Genomic DNA, 15,738 nt, shown 5'->3' with positions numbered 1-15,738 from the left:
ATGACACTTGTGACGGATGCATTAGTGGAGCGCGCTATTCGCATTTGTGGGAGGTTTCTTTTCTCCTGCTGTACTTATAGGGTGCTGACATCATCAGTGTTTAGAAAGGGGAATGTGCATCCTGTGGGGAGGCAGATGCCAAGCACACTCTGGCTAAGCTGTCATTCCCTAGGGCAAACAGCCTAGTGTTGACCTCTACACCCATATGTTTAATTGTCAAATGCACATTATTTGTTGCTGATAGACTGTTTGCACATCTTTATTGCCATAGCATTCCCTGTTTGTATGAACAACTTGTGCATCTGTGGAAGATGTTTGCATATGGGAGGGATCCACTATATCATGTATGTCTCTGTAGTCATTTAACTGTGTGCACTGGGCAGACTGCTGTAATGTGGTTGGTTCCTGGAATAACACGTAAAATACCAGATATGTGTGTCCAACTGCTAAACTGAGATTTGGCCTAAGTGTGTGAGCATGCCCAGTTCAGCCTTCCCATGGCATGTTGTCTGACATATGTCTCATTTATCAAAGTGTGTGAGCATGCCCAGTGTGAGCATTCCATATGTTGAACTCTGCAGCCCACCACATTTGTGGATGAGTGTGAACTTCAACAAATATCACCAGTTTATGGTTGTGTGTTGTGTGTCATGTTGTGTAGTTACTGTACAACTGCTTTGTGTGTGAACACAACAGTATTATACTGTGCCTGCAGTGTTTGCATGGGATACTTTGCATACAGTTGTCAACATCCTTTCACACTGACCTAACACTGTAGTACTGTATAGTGTACTGGTAGTACTTTGACTGTGGTGGACAGTATCCTGGGCTTTAGTGCTATCACTGCTTTACATTTCGATAGTGAGCACAACAGCCTGGTTAGGGGCCAGTTGTGTACATCTGACCATGTTGCATTCTGTTCAGATATGAACTACTTAAACCAGGCTTGTCCAACATTGGTAGTGTATTCCACAACATAAGTGTACATTTGCAAACACTAGCGATGTGCCCTAGTCCATGTCTAATGCTAGTTGGAGAGTGTGTTTGTCCTTCAACACACATTGTAAGTGGAGTTTGCCATGACATATGTCATGGTTAGTATACTGTGCCTCTGTCTACCTGTGACATGACAGTGATACCCAGGATAAAGCTACCATCTCTCATCCACTCATCAAGATTCCTATTGAGGAAAATTGATAAGTGACTCTATGGGTAGCCTGTACTGGGAGTTCACTCATGGGTGGGGTGGCTTCTGTGTTATGGATCATGCAGTACAGCTTGTCCTATGTAAGTCAGTGCTGGGGTTCAGGTCTCTCATGTGCATAGCTCACTGCCATTCAGAGTGTACAAGGTGCAGCATGTTTATTGATACCAGCAACACAGGCAACACACGGCATCTGTGCAAGCTCTTTGATACTCCTGGTGAGGTACTGTTGGAGACTTTACGGTTGATGGAGGTGTCTGCTGAGGTACATCCCACAGGGGCTATTGTAGTCAATTGTACCACTGATGGAGGATGACTGCAGAGCCACAATGACCTCCCCTTATCTAGATCTGACAACCTTCATGATTACCTAAGGTGGGTATATGGTATGTTTCTGTAAACACTACAGCACATGTTTGACCAATGCAGGATATCTATCACCTTGTGTCCCCAGGTCTCTCATTACATGTTAACTACATAATGGGTTAACACCTATGTGGTAATTGGTGGGCACTTACTGTATATCCACGGGGGTTGACTATACACTTTTCTGCAATTAGCTTGCTGACATGGCTATGACACCAGTTGTGTGTTTATATGTGGCCCTTTTGTGGGATGCTTGTGTCAGCTGGTGGATCATATATGGTGTGCAGTTTGTAGTCCTCTGCAAACATGTTCAGACATAGTCCTTCCATGTTTGCCTGTACCTATGGGACATATATACCAGACGAGGGAGATCCCAGGACCAAGCCTTGTGGGATGCCAGTTATATCTGGTTTGTAGTCTGACATGGCTGCAGCATGTCTGACCATGTCTGTTCTGTCCTTGGTCTGGTTTGCAACCCCTCTACTGACATAGGGGTTTATATTTAAGCTGGTGAGCTTATCTATAATGAACACGTAGGGGATTGTTTAGAAGCCTTTGCAAGGTCCAGCTGCACTGTGTGGACCACATTGCCCTCATCAATGACCTTAATGACTGTTTCAATTGAGTCAAACATGTTTAGGGGCAGGATCTGCACTTAAGAAAGCCACACTGGGTAGGGTCCGGTGTCAGTAGGTCCCCAATATATTTATGTCTGTGGTACATGCTGATCCTTTCCATAGCTGTGCAGACCGAGCTTCTCAGGATTCTGGGGTAGTAGTTTTCAGTATCCATTCAGGCAACACCTTTGTTGAGAAGGACCACTGTTGTTGTACACTGCTCTTTGGGTACATATGTGGTAAGGCTGACATTGAGCAGTAGTGTGATTTGGAATTCCATTCATCTTGGAGTCCATGTTGCACTCAGCCCAGGACGCCATCTCATACCATTGCTGCTGTGTGTTTTGCTTTGTAGATGCTGGCTGTTACCTCAGCATCTGCAATGTCAGGGGGCCAGCAGTCTGCTGGGATAGATATTCTGCATTCTGGGGGTTTGCACTGCACCTGTCAGGATGTATGTTGGCAATATGTGTGTGTGTTTGTGATATTTGTGTGATTCAGAGCATATCTGTGAATTCCCAACACGGTTCCTGCCATCAGTTGTGAAAGCCTTGGGATTATCCTTAGTGTCCTGTACAATTTGTATCTTCATAGGTTCATAGGTTCATACTAGGCTATCCACCCTAGGGCATTTGTTAGCCTAGCCAGAGTGTGTGTGGCTTTTGCCACCTTGCTATGTGAATATTATGGCCATTTATGATTTGCTTTGCTGTGCCTCTGTCTGGACATGACACAGTGAAGACCCCCAGTGCAACTCTACAATCATCCATCCACTTGGCAAGATTCCTGTTGAAGAGTGTCAGTGAGGGGCTCTGCCTAACATGGAGTGGGATTCTGTTCCAGGGTGTGGGGAGCCTCTGGATTATGTATCTGTCCCCCCAGCACATCCTATTTCATTATTTGTTGAGGTTGACATCTCTCACTCTCACAGCTCCGATGGCTTTGAGTTTTCTGGGGTGGAGCATGTCCATTACTCCTGTGTTGGGCATGGCCTTCTACAACAGGCATGCAATGCCTCTGTGTAGGCAGTATGTGACTGCATTCAGCTGGGGTGTCTACAGCCAGGCAGCATATGACATGTATTTGAGACCCTTTATCCTCTTGGTGAGGTACCTTTGAGGTCTTTCTAACTGCTGCAGGTGTCAGGTAAGGTACATCCCATATGAGGCATTGTACTAGATTATGGGTGTGATAAGAGAACAGTATAGGGCCACAATGACCTCTGTTGACGTAGATGTGAATCCTTTCCTGATACGGTGTCAAATGTAGACAGTCTTCCTAGCCACATTGGCAATGTGAGTGTCACATAAAAGGTTACTGTCCACTTGTGTCCCTAGGTCCCTGATTACTCCTTCCATACATAATGGTTTACCACCTATGTGGTAATTTGTGGTACCTTGTTTGGTATTTGGTGGGACATTCATACTGTCCAGTGTCTTCAGGATGGCTGGGTGGGGTTCCTGTGTGTGAGAGTGTGGTCTGTAGCATGCTACAGACTGTACAGCAGTCTTGCCTACAGTTAGTTGCACATGGGTGGACTCCAATGCCTTGTGCATTGTCAGTTACCTGGACATATGGGTGTCTGTGCTGAATATGGATACTCACCCTCCTTTTATGTTTTGTTCCAGGTTTTGGGGCCATGACACATGATATGTGGTATAACCTGGTAGTGCTGGTGTGCTGTCAGGAGGCTTGCAGCAGGTTTCTGTCACTGCACAGACATCGATGTTCTCCATACTGGGGATGGCCTTGGGAGCATGCATATTGGGGTTTACACATCTGGCATTGGTCAGCATTACCCTTATGTTTCTTTCCACTTATGTTTTCTAGGGTGGTGGGTTAGTCTTTTCAGCCTTGCCTACAAAAGGCTCTATGGAGGTGGCAAAGGCCTTATCCAATATCCAGACACCCAGGGATAACAGGTGCAAGCCATCCCAAGAACAGCTGCGTGGCTTGTCAAGCATGACATCCCAAGCAGACAGAAATTGGATCCCCTTGGAATGACACCAGTAAGTGTGCCACTTGCTATGACTGATCATTCCATGTTTGTACTGTGGCATTATTCTTGGTAAGGGTAGGATGCTGCAAATGGTGAGTGTCATACTGGCCTGGACTACATAATCAGAGAGCTCATCTATGTCTCTTTTCATGTAGTCTAGGGTGGTACATCTCAGGTCATTCACACCAGCATGGACTGTGACTGCATCATATTTCTATTTGCTTTGGAGTGACCTGCATACTTCTGTTATGTGGCGTATTGTGGCAGCCTAAAGGCAGCTTACTGTACCCTTTCCCTTGTTCAGTCTGGTGTGTGGGACAGCAGTGTGTCTGACTATGGAGTCACCTATTACAACTGTATCAGGCATGTTGTTTCTCCTTCTGGCCTGTGACTGTTTGGCACACCAGCTTTGTGTACTATGTGTTGCATGTGCTATGTTTGGAGGTTGTTTGATTGGGTGTCTGCTTTAGAGGCCTCTGTTGGTGTGCTGTGTTTGTAATTTGTGCCTCCATGAATGTTTTTCTGTGTTTATGTGTTTGGTTTGCAGTTGTGATAGGTCTATGTGACTAGTTTTGGGAGTACTGGGTTGAGGGAGCTGAGCCTCCAGTTTGGATAGATGGTTGCATCTCTCACATATATTTGTATTTCTTGGGTGGAGTTGGGGGTTGTCTGTGTACTTGGGGCAGGTGTAACATTGCCTCAGGATTCACAGATTCAACTTGTTGTGGCTGGCCATAGTGGATTGTATGTGTGGACATATTTTATTGCCATACTACTGATCAGTGATTACTTCATTGTTTATGTTTGCTCTATCATGTAGTAGCTTCCTCATTCTCTTGCATGGTTTGGTTATGGCTGGTGTCCACCATGAAAGATGCCTGCGTGTATGGCATTGTGTCTTGTTTTAATTTCGGATTGCATAATCCAAGCATTCCTGGCAGTGTTCATGGAATGGCTGTATTACAGGTTCTGAGGTGTGGCCCATATTTTGCACCTGCACAGGACCTTTAATGGATTCCACATCAGTTTGGAGGAGTGCAAATATTGATTTACACATGTTTTCCACTGTGGTTTTATGGCCAGGGACTGTGGTCAGGATTTGTATATCCAGTGTGATTACTTTATGGTCTGGTTTTACCAGTGAGCAATACACTTCTCGTCTTGCCATCCAGTACCCATGTTGCTGATTATCACATCCAGTATGCTTACCCCTCTTGTGGGAGTGGTACGTTGTTCCTGGGCCTTTTGGTTTATGGATTCTATGAACTTTTGTCCTACACTGTTGGAGCTAGTATAATGCTCCCAGTCTATGTCTGGGTATTTTCAGTCACCCAATATAATGTGGTTTGGAGGACTTGATATATTCATGTATTCCAGCATAGGCCAGGTGCAGTTCCTGGTGTTGGGACAGTAGTCTGTAGCAGGCTATAAACTGGGGAGCAGTTTTAGCCACTGTTACTTGACCATGGCTAGTCCATGCTGCTTCTTGTTGTGGGGGTGTGGTTATCCTTGACAATTCTTGCTAGTCACCCTCCTTTTGTAGCTTGTCCCATGTTTTGAGTCTGTACAGCACAGTATGAGGTGTAACCTGGTAGTGTTAGGGTGCTGTTGTGAGCCTTGACTCAGTTTTCTGTTACAGCACAGATATCAACATTCTCCATACTGGGTGAGTTTAGACTGCATGCATCTTGCTGTTTCGACTTATCCCTTATCTTATTCTTATCCGTTCTGATACCTATGGAGATAGGTTTGTGTTTTGAGCCTTACCTATTCAGGGCACACTGTGGGTAACAACAGCCTTTGCCAGTATCCAAACAGCCTGTACTGATAGGTGCACACCAGTCCTAGCAGGTGGAGCATCATGTCATGCTCAGCATGTCATCCCAGACTGGCACACATTGGATCCCCTTTGACTAACTGCAATACTTCAGTCAATTATTGCACTTGATCATCTCATTGTCATATTGTGGCATGATGCTTGGTGAGGGTAGGATGTTAGTCAGGGTCCTCAGGTGTGCATATAGTACATGGTGCTACATTACTTAACACATGGCATCCATGCCTCAGGTGGTGCTGCAGGGCTGCCTCTGTCGGATGCGCATATTACACTTCCCTGTACATGTTTGTGAGCAGGTCATGTCATTGTAGGCATCCATGTTATTATTTGAGTGAGTCAGAGGGGGTATCATTCCCAGGGTTCCTACTGAGCCAGTGTATGTGCTATGTGTTGCCTCTTTGCCAAGGCCAGTGCATACTGGGCACGCCTCCTTCTGCCTACTGGGGCAGGCTCAGGTTGTTCCTCCTCCGAGTCACGCTCTGCCTGTGATGGCCTTGGCAATGGTGGGGGGCTGTTTGGCCCGGCCCTACGCTGGTCCTGTTGCAGCTGTTTTCACAAGATCATATTATGTAGCATAGCACATACCATGACACTTTGGGTACATGTAGTTAGTGTGTACTGCAAAGCTCCACCAGATGTGTCCAGACACCGGAACCGTGACTTGAGCAGCCCAAACACACACTCTATTACATTACGTGTTTGTGCGTGTGCCTCATTATGGCATTCCTGTTCAGGTGTGTGTGCATTTCTGATGGGTGTCATCAGCCACGGCTCCAGTGCATAACCTGCATCCCCCACTAGGTGTCCGTGCAGGATGTCCCCATTGGCAAATGTCTGGTACAGCTGCGTCAAATGCCAGATGTGGGAATCATGGTAGCACCCAGGACAGCCAGCACACACATTCATTATTATGCCCTGGGTATCACACACGACCTGGCAGTTGATGGAGGGGAAGCCCTTGCGGTTGATGTATGCCCTACCCCGCTCACCGGCTGGTGCTTTGATGCGTATGTGCGTGCAGTCTATTGCACCCACTACCTCAGGGTATTCTGCTATTTGCTGGAAGAGACGCATATTGCTGGCCAATACCTCACTGGCATTGGGGAAATATACATGATCACTGACATGTGCTGACATGGCATCCAGGAACTGGTGCAGTACCCTGGAGGCTGATGCCTGTGATATCCCCATCATATCACCAGTTGGTCTCTGGAAGGTACCTGTTGCTAGTATTCTTAGGCCAACACATACCTTGGTTTCCACTGGGATGGGTTCCCGTCTGTTGGTTCTGTGTGTGAGGCATGGCCTGCACAGCTCCACTATTTGCTGCAGGAGGTCTCTGTCCACTCTATAGCACTCTACTATCTCCAGCTCATGTAACCCGTGGTAGGTGACCCTAGGCCTGTACACTCTTCTCCGTCTCCTCACTGTGGGTTGTCTGGCACCATCTGCATTGTCACCACCCTCAGCAAGTCGCCTATGTCTCATTATGACAGCTATGGCAGCCCCTAACATTTCTGCTCTGACTTCAGCTTTTTCAGTTTTCACTTCTAATAGCTTACTCCTGTCTTGCAGTGTCTCTTGAGAGAAACATCCTGCACTGCTGTTTGCAGAGTTTTAAGTGCTGGGCTGGGCTACTATTCTGCCTGTGTAATTGCCTGCTTCTAATTGTTTTCACCTGCTAGCTCCAGCAGTATTCCCTGCTAGCTTCCTACTAAATCTGTTGCTTCCTTTTTCCTCTCTGTTTCCTCAGGGAGGAGTCGTGTGCAAACCAGCAGAAACACGCTCACAGTGGTTTACATGCGCGCACACATGCTTACACGGTTTAGAATCTGCTTATTCGGATTAAGACGTGTGCACACCCATGCAAACAGTGTTAAACATCTCCCAACACGCTCCCACATGCTCAGTCTGCCTTACACGCGTGCACACTGCCTTACTCACGCTTCATGGCGCGCACACGTGCGCATGCACTCCCAGCAAGAAACTTCAGTGTAGGCAACAGTGTAAACCTTCCATCTCTTGACTTTCTCATGCTTATCTAGTGGCACACCTCTTTCCATGATATCTGTCTGACATCTGTCATGTAACTCTGACCTCCAATGAACTGCATTTCTTTCTACCATTCCCCCCAGTGATGTCACCTATCTCTTACTCTGTTCCTCCCCCTTCTGTAACTCTTACACTACTGAGACTGTGCTCATTTGCTATGTGACAGTGGAATTCAGTATCCTAACACTCATTTGCATCAGATTGCGTACTAATGCTTAGTTACATGTCTTAGACTCAGCTTCCCCCCTTAGCAACCACTACATGGTGGCCATGTTGGTTTTGGTGTGCTGGTCCCTGAATTGACATTCCATGTATTGCAGAAAACCCACATTTGTGGGTTTATAACCTTTGTTTTTATGTTTTATACAGCGCAGCCTGTTTGCGCGGGGCTGCGCTGGGTTTAAACATCGGCAATCGCCGGAAAAAAAAATTATATTTTTAATATATTTGCATCAGATTACTTTGCCAATGGCCACATATTTGGCCTTTGGCATGTTGCCTGACACATATGCACCCTTTATTTGGAGCTGACATGGCTCCATTGCAGTTTTTGCAGAAACGTACTCAGTTGTCAACTGAGTACATTTCTGCAGCTAAAACGGCTCTTACACAGGCTGTTCTGGGCTTCCTGGATCGCTAATCATCCTCATTTGCATGCTATTCGGCTGCAAGTGAGGTGATTAGCTTATCCACGCCCACTCTGTGTAAGAGACGTTTTAGCTTGTCTCTTACACGGACTTTGGGCTGTTCCTGGATCGCGAAGTCTGCATGGAGTCTTACACTACTCTTAGACTCCATGCAAGCCTTCGTGAATCCGGCCCATACTGTATCTTTAACTGTAGATCAAGATTTCCTGAACACATTCTGTCTGTACCAGACTGCAATTTTCTACTTTGCACAGTTTTGATCTTTCTATATATTTAATCTGTATCAGCACTGTTTATTGTTTGTTTATTTATATGTATTATTGTTATGATGCAGGACTGTAGATTAATATAACTGTGGCTTCTGTCTCCGATTAACTACATCACTTGGACATACTAACAGTGAAAGATAATTCTTATAATTTGTATTTGGTTAAATAAAGGGCAGCAGGTAGCTGGCATGTGTGGTTTCTGGCAATGCCCAGAGTAATAGCAGTGCTAGCATGCCAAAAAAGAGAGCTGGAGCTGCAGGGAATTGAAGAATTTTGTCTTTCTTGAGAAATGCATGTGTGTGTATGTGTGTGTGTGTGTGTGTGTGTGTGTGTGTGTGTGTGTGTGTGTGTGTGTGTGTGTGTGAAAATAATTTGTTTGCACAGCAGTTACCATGAGTAAGGGACACTGGAAGGCACTGTGGATCACAGAGAGACTGGTAAAAATGAGCTTGGGTTGCTAAGCCAAAGGCTGAGATCTATAAGTGTCCAGTCTTATTATGAGTCTGGGTATTAGAAGTCCATACCCAGGAAAGCATAGCATATTGTCTTTATGTGCTGTTGACCAGTTGTTGAATTGGTTATTAAATTAGATTTGTATGCAGTCTTCTTTATTTTAACCTGTTTGGTGCCAGTGGTTTAACTTGAGACACCATCCTACTCCTACCATCAGAACTACTCGGGACAATAGAATTGGTCAATGGACTGTAACCTCTCTCCCTCATGTGTCTCGGTGTCAGTCATCTATCACATATTGATGAAAGTGAAAGGCAACTCTTGACAGATAAAATACTCCAAAGAACAAATAAAGAAAGGAATATGCTATACGAGTCATTTTACTAACTATTTAGTTAAAATATTTAGAAATGGTCTGTGAATAATGTAGTTACTAAAAAGAAACTTATATGGGTATTATGAAAACTGAATAGCATTAATATTGTTATGACAAAGCAGTTTAATACTAGGTGCACTTATGTTGTGTAACTTACTAACTGTAGAATGACCAATAATACTATAGTAGAATGTCTTCAAGGGATGCCACATTTAAACAGGCAAAAATAAAATGCCTCTCTGCTTTGTTTCTAGCAGCATTCATTCTGATTACTAAACTGCACATCATCTATTTCATAGCTACTTGATCAGTTACTGGCAATTTTAAAGAAGCAATAAATACTGTTTAGTGCAACAGTTCAGCAAATATTTAACTGCATGCAGTGAAAGTTATGATTTTTGTTTGAATGATCAGCTTATTTTGCTAAAAAATATTATTCCAGACAAACATAGAAGACTTAGAGGCTGAAAGGTAACACTGAGATATAATTTTACTAATATGCAAATATGACAGATAATTAACTTGATTACATTTACTAGTTGCTGATGATCATAATTTCTATATAACAGGTTATCTGTTGATAAACAACAAAAATATATCTTGTCAACAGAGCTTCACTATAACTTAGAAACCCAGATATAATATTAAGTAATATGGAGAAAAAGCACTTCAGAAATAAGTATGAACTCAGAATGACACAAAAGACCTGACAAGCATTTACTAAGGTGGATTCCCTGATACAGACCTTGAATTCCTTGCCATAATGAAATACTCCTTCCAGATAATTACCTTACCTGTAATTTGGTCATCAACTGTGTATTCCTCACCTACACATTTTAAATTTAAACTATATTCCACATTTATATTCAATACATTGAGTTGACAGTTTATTATCAATAAATATGTACCTCTGTATATTGCTCTTTGGTTATTCTCTCCTTTCTTGATACACTATCTGCTTTAAATAAAAAAAAGAAAAGAAAATTGCCCGTATTGCCAAACTGGATTGTATGTTTCAGCTTTAGTCTAGTTTCACACTTCTCAGTTCATATTTTCATCTTAAAAATTCAGCCATTCTGTTATGGGTATCTGCACATAACTTTTATACCACAATGTTGCTCAATGGAACAAGCAGGAATTTAATATCAGAGACTTTGAAGACCAAGCCATTCATACCGGTTCTAAAATATTGGTTGTGAGCCTATGGACTGGCACATTTTAGTTGGAAGGCATGCATGCAGCCAGCTTTTGCTTATCTATTCACTAATGCTGAACTTCCTCTGTGCTGAAAAAAGAAATGACTCTTTAACTCTGAGTTGCTGACAAGTACTATGTCTCTGCCTTGGAAAGGGCTGTGGACTGAGGATCTCCACTGCTTTTGCCACTGTGACATCCTCACTTTGGGCCAGTAATCAGGGTGCCTGAATCATCACCAGTGACACTGGAGAGGGAGGTTCACTTCGAAAAAAAATTGACACACCCAGTATTTCCAGATGCAGCTCTCTGCATCAAGCACAATTGCCCTTAAGAGCATACAGGGAACACATTCAATTTGTGGGGCTGGTTTTCCCTCCCTCCAGATCCCTAATAAGACTCCCCACTGGCACAGCTATAGAACTGAGTCCTCAGGCTAGTGTCCAAGCCAAGTCCTCCATTACACTCTCAGTGAAACCAGTGTTTTGTGTCCCTGCTTCAAGCAGCTGAGCTGACACACACACTTTTGGAGATTTGATTTTCACACACACACACACACACACACACACACACACACACACACACACACACACACACACACACACACACACACACACACACACACACACACACACACACACACACACACACACACACACACACACACACACTCACACACACATACACACACACACACACACACACGCACTCATACCTGGGAAAGGCTGGCACAGATTTAATAGCTATGCCCCCTTCTGCCCAGGATATAATGTAGTTACACTGTCACCAGACATTCCAAGGCTAGCTATTCTAAGGCTCTTACAAGGGTACCCAATTATACTGAATGAAATTATATTAATACAAATGATACTGTTTGGCCAATGCAGTAAGGCTTTCAGGAGTGGCCACAGTGTCACCAAATAGATGTAAACCCTATCAGAGTTTAAAATATACCCTAAAGGATGCAACACAATGAAAAGTTTAAATATATTTAATAATACTAAATAATAAAAGCACATGAAAATGCTAAATGTCTATTTACAATAAACACCAGAGTTTTAATCACATGAAATATTAAAATAACACAGATGAATAAAGTCACACATATACAGGAAAGCATTATGTAACTAATCTCACTATATTTTCCTGACTGATCTAAGGAACTACTATTCCCTGGTCACTTACTAGAGCAAAACAAGATGAAGTAGGTGAGTGGTCTTCCTTCTCTGTCAGGCTCCAAAAACAGACTGCTATAAGACTTCAGTCTCACCTAGTACTAAAACATCATTTTTAGTGATGGATTACAGAATGATATCATATACATCTAGTCATCTGCAGGGGCAGCCCGTGCTATTGGACTGCCGGACTGCAGCCCTCCCAGCTGTAAAATAAGAAAGAAAGTCAAATAAAATAAAACACAAAAGAAAGAAAATAAAAAACGATCACAAATAGTGGACTTTTGCGCATGCACACTAGCATTTCTGGACTGCTGCTGATACAGTCTGGAGCATGCACAGACTGTCTCAGCAGCAGTCAGGATTATGAAGCATTCAAGTGCAGAGATACCAGAAGTTTATGCAGTTGTAACGCATAGACTGTCACAGGAAAGGGATCGGACTCAGACTGCAACGTCAGCAGGCTGGAAGTCTCATCAGGGAAGGACATCTCGTGGGCTTAACGAAGCTGTGGAAGGATTTACCTGTCGCAGGTAGGATGGGTGTGTGTGTGTGTGCAAAATGCCCCAGGTGCTAGGTAGAGAATAAGGCTTGAACCCTGTATCTTGAGCACAGGTGACAAGAGCCTGAATTCCCTACCCACCACCATTTGTAAAAATGGTGCAGATTTTTCCCTCATACTTGTTCTGTTCCTCATAAAATCTGTAGTTTCTGTATTTTTGTATTTTTGTGTCCTTGCAAAGCCAGTAGTGCATTGGTGCAGTGGTAGCATTATTGCCTGATAGCTACATGTTCTATGGTTAGATTCTTGGCTGTGGTTCCTTACCTTCTGTGTGGAGTCTGTATGTCCTCCCATCTTATAAAGACATTTGTCTGTCTGGAGTGTTTCTCCCTGGGCCTCTGCTAAAAATTAGCTTTTGTTCCAAGTCAGAATTTCCTGGTTAACAAATGTTAAAAGTGACACGCATTTGAATATCAGACTTCATATTCTTCAGAAAGTGCATGGTAACACAAAAACGTTTATTCTAGCAATTTTCTAAATGTATAAGATGGATATTTCAGATCTGTCCCTGTTTTTGGGACTGTATTCCTCCATTATTGGCTTCATCCAGGTTTTGTGCCAAGGTTGAGAGCTATGGTAAGAACTGAATTCACTGAATATGTTTGGGGGCCATATTCCCCCATTACTGGCTATGTCCGGGTGTTTTTTGCTAAGAAGTTGAGAGCTATGGTGAGAACTGAATTCACTGAATGTTTGGGGGCTGTATTCACCCATTATTGACTTTGTTCAGGTGTTTTGTGCTAAGAGGTTGACAGCTGTGCTATGGTGAGAACTGACTTCACTAAATGGTAGCCATTTAAGTTTCCATCTTCCTCTTTCATAAAACAGCTGATTTGGCATAGTGGTATGTAGCTCTGACTGTTTTGCATAGGGTCCTGGGTTTAAGGCTTGGCAGTGAAATGTATGGTGGTAACACAGCATTTTATTCTAGCAACTTTCCAACATTATACAAGCAATGTTTAAAATGTGTCCCTGGTTTTGGGGCTTTTGTCCCCCCCACAATAAACTTTGGCTTTTTCCAGATTTCGTTGTGCTACAAAGTTCAGAGATACAACTGAGTGAGTAGATTTTACAATGAGCTGAGAGCTGCAGGGGAGTAAACTTTTAGTGTTGCTTATGCTGAGTCAGCTTGCATTGTTAATAGCACAACAGGTAGTATACTTGCTTTTGATGCAGAAGGCTGTGGGTTCTACTCCCACAGTAGATAGATGCATTTCTGAAACTGTACTGTGTTGCAAAAGGGGTGGATACGAATATACCTAGTAATTATGAGCCTGTTATCAGTTTGCCATCCATTCCCTATTGCAATATTTCTAGCTTATCATTTTTTTAGTGTAAGATAGGCAATTTATTCCTCAAGGGTAACATGCACTTTATTTGTAGATGAAACAAGGAAATACAAAGTTGTTTCCCTAGCAGTAACCTCTTTATTAGTTACAGATCTCTTTAATGTGGAATTATTTAGATGACTTTTACTTCTTCAGAGATTGTGCATATGTACTGATATTGGTGGACTGTAGAAGTTTGAGTAGACTTTTATGATGGAAATGTTCTGAATTGGGCAGTTTTGTTATTACTGATGCATGCATTTTGTTTCATTGTTTACTGGAAAAAAATTCAAAACAATAAATTTAAAACACTCTAAAACTGTACTGTATTGTACAAGGAATATAATTTCATACAATCAGGAAGGTGTATGAAAGAGCATGTGTATGTTTTGTGAGCAAGGGGCCTGTGATTTGAAAACAGCCCAAACCCAAAGTTAATCTGCCACTGGCAAAATGTATTTTCTTTGAATGTGGGTTTCAATGCTGTTTCAGTGATTGTGAGTTTTCAAGGGCAGAGAAGTTTTAATGCTAAGTCTGTTCTCATTGTGAGACTGCATTGCTTTGTTTAGCAGATATGATATCTATTAGTGTTTGTGCTGTAAAATGCAAAATGAAACTTTTAAATGAAGTCCAAATCATCACGGAAGTAAAGCAGTGTGCACATTAGTATTTATGGTAAATGGGGTGAAATAGCCAGGTAATGGTTCATTGGAATGGCTGTTGGGGGGGAAGCTCCATTCGACCATGATTTTGTGAGGGGGGAAGGGCAGCAAACTCAAAGACAGCCCCGGCTGAAATATACCTCTCAACTGCCCAGATTTTTGCAGAATGAATAGATTTTTGCTTCTTATTTTTCATTTGTTCCTCATAAAATTTGTGGTTTTCTGTCAAATCATTTAGGAATGAAGTCACTAAATAATGACAGACACTGAGTTTCAGACTTCATAACCTTCAGAAAAATGCATGTTAAAGCAAGACCTGTTATTTGATCAACTGTCTCAGTTTATACAAGAGCAATTTTTAGTACTGTTTATATGTTCCCCCCATATATTTGGCCTTGTCCAGATTTCCTGCATTAACAGGTTGAGAGGTACATGCAAATAAATTGCTTTATAGAATTAGGCATATCCAAACCTTTCAACTGTCCCCGATTTTGACTCAAAATGTTTCTCTTCCCCTAATAATCCCTCCACAAAAAACATGGGTTTACAATTAATAAATAACTGTAATAATCAGTTATAGATTACTTTTATTTCAGAAATGCATGTAGATTGTTATATTTTGTCAGCTGCTCAAGTTAGCAGTACTAATATTAAAAAGTGTCCCTTCTTTGACAGGTTCCCAGCTGTATTGTGTGGCTATTTTATATTTTTGAATCACATTTTTGGTCCATTTTTCATAAAATTGTGTTTTTTTGGAAAATTAGTGGCAAATCATTAAAGACTGAAGTTACAAAATAATGACAAACATTTCAATTTCAGATTTCATACCCTTCAGAAAATTCATACTAATGCAAGACCTACTATTCTATTATTTTTCTAAGTTTATAAGAGCAATATTTGAAAATTGTCCTTATTTTTGGGCCTTTGTCCCATTTCTATGTATAGCTTTATCCAGATTTCTTGCTCTGAGGTTGAGAGGTATGACAAATGTGTCAGG

Source organism: Protopterus annectens, chromosome 4.part0 (assembly GCF_019279795.1).
Source record: "Protopterus annectens isolate FY-2018-M chromosome 4.part0, PAN1.0, whole genome shotgun sequence".
NCBI classification, from domain to species: domain Eukaryota; kingdom Metazoa; phylum Chordata; order Ceratodontiformes; family Protopteridae; genus Protopterus; species Protopterus annectens.
Note: the sequence above shows the minus strand (reverse complement) of the source record.